This window comes from Leptodactylus fuscus, chromosome 1 (assembly GCF_031893055.1).
Source record: "Leptodactylus fuscus isolate aLepFus1 chromosome 1, aLepFus1.hap2, whole genome shotgun sequence".
NCBI classification, from domain to species: Eukaryota; Metazoa; Chordata; class Amphibia; order Anura; family Leptodactylidae; genus Leptodactylus; species Leptodactylus fuscus.
In genome coordinates this window covers 49760432-49764752 of record NC_134265.1, presented here as the reverse complement: position 1 = coordinate 49764752, position 4321 = coordinate 49760432, and the positions used below count along the sequence as shown (strand labels likewise).

General features: G+C 42.3%; 1 non-coding gene across 1 annotated transcript; it reads left to right on the top strand.

Moving 5' to 3' along the window:
- Positions 1–431: 431 nt before the first annotated feature.
- On the top strand, positions 432–538 carry LOC142190929 (U6 spliceosomal RNA). Its single transcript, XR_012714570.1, has one exon. It is a non-coding gene; the product is annotated as a U6 spliceosomal RNA (small nuclear RNA).
- The last annotated feature ends 3783 nt before the right edge of the window (positions 539–4321 follow it).

Below are 4321 nucleotides of genomic sequence, written 5' to 3'. Positions count from 1 at the left end.
TTATAATTGTTTTATCATAAATGTATATTAGTCAAAGAACATAATATATAGCTTAATAGAGTTTGAAGCAATGTGTGCCTAATACTTTCAGTGATCTTAATATTCAGAGATAGACTGAACACAATCCTCTATGGCCACATGGTCCTGAAGTCAGACAGCTCAGTACATTGCAATGTAACTATTCTGTACATCATTGGGTCCGTGCATCTCCCCCTCCCCTTAGGAAATATCTATTCCCATGCAGTCTTCCTGAGTTCAAAAAACACTCTACCTGATCATAGAGAGAACTGTGCGGCTGTAAAGTTATAGCTGCACAGTCCTCTCTAGCTCCTCTTTGTATTGCAGGTAGAGAGCAGAAAGCTGATCAGTGTTCAACCTGCTGTTTCCACCTGGACAACACTAGAACCTGGAGGGATGTGCTCGCTTTGGCAGCACATATACAATACTAAAAAAAAAATTGGACTGATACAGAGAAGATTAGCATGGCCCCAGCACAATCCGACTCCAGCATGGTTCAACTGAAATCTACCGTATTTTTCGGACTATAAGACACTAATTTGGGGGGAAAAGAAGGGTGCGTCTTATAGTCCGAATGTGGCGCCTGGCACCCGCTGTACTAGAGAGACGGATGCCGGCAAGGGATAGATGCCGGGGCCTGAGACATCGCTGCGCTCCTCTGCCCTGCATGAAGCCAGCAGCGGGAGGAGTGATGCTATTTCGCTCTTCCGTCCCCCCGCCGCTGGCTTCATGCAGGACAGTGGAGCGCAGCGATGTCTCAGGCCCGGCACCTGTGCCAGCGTCTATCCCTCCCCGGCATCCGCCTCTCTAGTACAGCGGATGCCGGGGTAGTATCGGTGGCCCCTTCTCCCCCGGGGCCAGTCCCCACCGGCCCCGTACCTGTGAAGTTGCAGGCTCGCTCCTGCGCGGCGATATCGCAGGAGCCGACCTGTTCGGGTGAGAGCCGGGAGCCTAATGAGTCTCCCAGGCCTGTCACTGCTGTATTAGTATTGCGGCTGGTCTCTATGACCAGCCGTAATACTAATAGACAGAATGTCCCATAGACGGCAATACAGTTGTATTGCCGTCTATGGGACTTGCAATCAAGTGACCGCAGGCTCAAGCCCCGGGGGGGGGGGGGATAAAATAGTAAAAAAAAAAAAAAAAAAGCTTTAAAAATATAAATAAAAGTTCTAAATCACCTCCTGTCCCTAGAAAAAAAATAAATAAATATATATATATATATATATATATATATATATATATATATATACAGTCCTATGAAAAAGTTTGGGCACCCCTATTAATCTTAATCATTTTTAGTTCTAAATATTTTGGTGTTTGCAACAGCCATTTCAGTTTGATATATCTAATAACTGATGGACACAGTAATATTTCAGGATTGAAATGAGGTTTATTGTACTAACAGAAAATGCGCAATATGCATTAAACCAAAATTTGACCGGTGCAAAAATATGGGCTCCTCAACAGAAAAGTGACATTAATATTTAGTAGATCCTCCTTTTGCAAAGATAACAGCCTCTAGTCGCTTCCTGTAGCTTTTAATCAGTTCCTGGATCCTGGATGAAGGTATTTTGGACCATTTCTTTCTACAAAACAATTCAAGTTCAGTTAAGTTTGATGGTCGCCGAACATGGACAGCCCGCTCTCAAATGATCTGAAAACAAAGATTGTTCAACATAGTTGTTCAGGGGAAGGATACAAAAAGTTGTCTCAGAGATTTAACCTGTCAGTTTCCACTGTGAGGAACATAGTAAGGAAATGGAAGACCACAGGGACAGTTCTTGTTAAGCCCAGAACTGGCAGGCCAAGAAAAATATCAGAAAGGCAGAGAAGAAGAATGGTGAGAACAGTCAAGGACAATCCACAGACCACCTCCAAAGAGCTGCAGCATCATCTTGCTGCAGATGGTGTCACTGTGCATCGGTCAACTATACAGCGCACTTTGCACAAATAGAAGCTGTATGGGAGAGTGATGAGAAAGAAGCCGTTTCTGCACGTACGCCACAAATAGAGTTGCCTGAGGTATGAAAAAGCACATTTGGACAAGGCAGCTTCATTTTGGAAACAAAAATTGAGTTGTTTGGTTATAAAAAAAGGCGTTATGCATGGCGTCCAAAAAGAAACAGCATTCCAAGAAAAACACATGCTACCTACTGTAAAATTTGGTGGAGGTTCCATCATGCCTTGGGGCTGTGTGGCCAATGCCGGCATCGGGAATCTTGTTAAAGTTGAGAGTCGCATGGATTCCACTCAGTATCAGCAGATTCTTGAGAATAATGTTCAAGAATCAGTGACGAAGTTGAAGTTACGCCGGGGATGGATATTTCAGCAAGACAATGATCCAAAACACCACTCCAAATCCTCAGGCATTCATGCAGAGGAACAATTACAATGTTCTGGAATGGCCATCCCAGTCCCCAGACCTGAATATCATTGAACATCTGTGGGATGATTTGAAGCGGGCTGTCCATGCTCGGCGACCATCTAACTTAACTGAACTTGAATTGTTTGTCCAAAATACCTTCATCCAGGAACTGATTAAAAGCTACAGGAAGCGACTAGAGGCTGTTATCTTTGCAAAAGGAGGATCTACTAAATATTAATGTCACTTTTCTGTTGAGGTGCCCATACTTTTGCACCGGTCAAATTTTGGTTTAATGCATATTGCACATTTTCTGTTAGTACAATAAACCTCATTTCAATCCTGAAATATTACTGTGTCCATCAGTTATTAGATATATCAAACTGAAATGGCTGTTGCAAATACCAAAATATTTAGAACTAAAAATGATTAAGATTAATAGGGGTGCCCAAACCTTTTCATAGGACTGTATATATATATATATATATATATATATATATATATATATATATATATATATATATAATCATAAACCACCTGTTTTTTTTTTCAATACAAGGTGATCTAAGCAATAGATATTCCCCAAAATGGTATAACTAAAAAGTACAGCTGGCCCCGCAAAAAAACCACTCTATGCATCCCCGTACAGCTGCAGGGTCACCTGTCAATGTGGCCTTGCAGCTGTTGCAAAACTACAACTCCCATATATTAAATATTTTACCATTTTTTGCTTCAAAATTTTTTTCCCCTATTTTCCTCCTCTAAAACCTAGGTGCGTCTTATAGTCCGAAAAATACGGTAATTCCAGGTGCGACATAAGCTAAATACCCGCAATTCACATTTATGTATGAGATAGCTAAGATGATTGCCTATAAATGATGGGAGTCTCACATCCAAGTTTTAGTGGATGGTGAGATATCGAGCCTGAAAGTCATAAGTTCTAAACATTGTTACCCTTTCGCTTGTCATTGAATGAAATAATTCTCACCGTTAATTAAAATATATAAAGTAATTGCCACAAACACATTTCCATAATAAGATAACTGCAAAGTGGATCTGTAATTTAGTGATCATCGCTGTCATCTTATCTTTCATCATATGATATATATAGAACACAGTTTCATCAAAACTCCACACTCATTCATGTGCTTATATAGCAGCAGATCATATGACTGTATACTATACTGTATATATTGTATACTACTATATACTGTGCATCTATACAAGTAAACCATGTGACTACTGTATACCCTACATACTGTATACTATATACTGTGCTTCTATACAAGTAGACCATGTGACCACTGTATAATATATATACTGTACTAACCTCTGCCGCGACTTCGTCTGCAGGTTGTTGGCGTCTATGGTCTGCCTATATTTAGCAAATTGCTGTCGTCAATGGTTTGCCTGCTCTGGCATTTCGGCAGCTGTTAAGCTGTCCTGCTGCTGAACTTGTTCCTCACACCGTGCCTGTGATTGTTCCAGCATCTCAGCAGCTCGCTGGGACACCATATTAATTAGCGTGTTCTTGGCATTGATGATCCGCATGCTCCGGCGTTTTGGCAGCTCTCAAACTGGCCTACCGCTGAACTTGTTTCTTGTACTGTGCCTGGGATTGTTCCGGCATCTCAGTACCTCACTGGAACATCATATAATGAGTGTGTTGTTGGTGTTGATGATCTGCCTGATTTGGCGTTTCGGCAGCTGTCGAGCTGGCCTGCCGCTGAACTCATTCCTGACACTGGGCCCGTGATTGTTCTGGCATCTCAGCAGCTCACTGGGACGCCATATAATGAGCGTGTTGTTGGTGTTGATGATCCGCATGCTCCGGTGTTTCGTCAGCTCTCAAGCTGGCCTGCCGCTGAACTTGGTTCTTGCACTGTGCCTGGTATTGTTCCGGCATTTCAGCAGCTCGCTGGGAAGCCATATAATGAG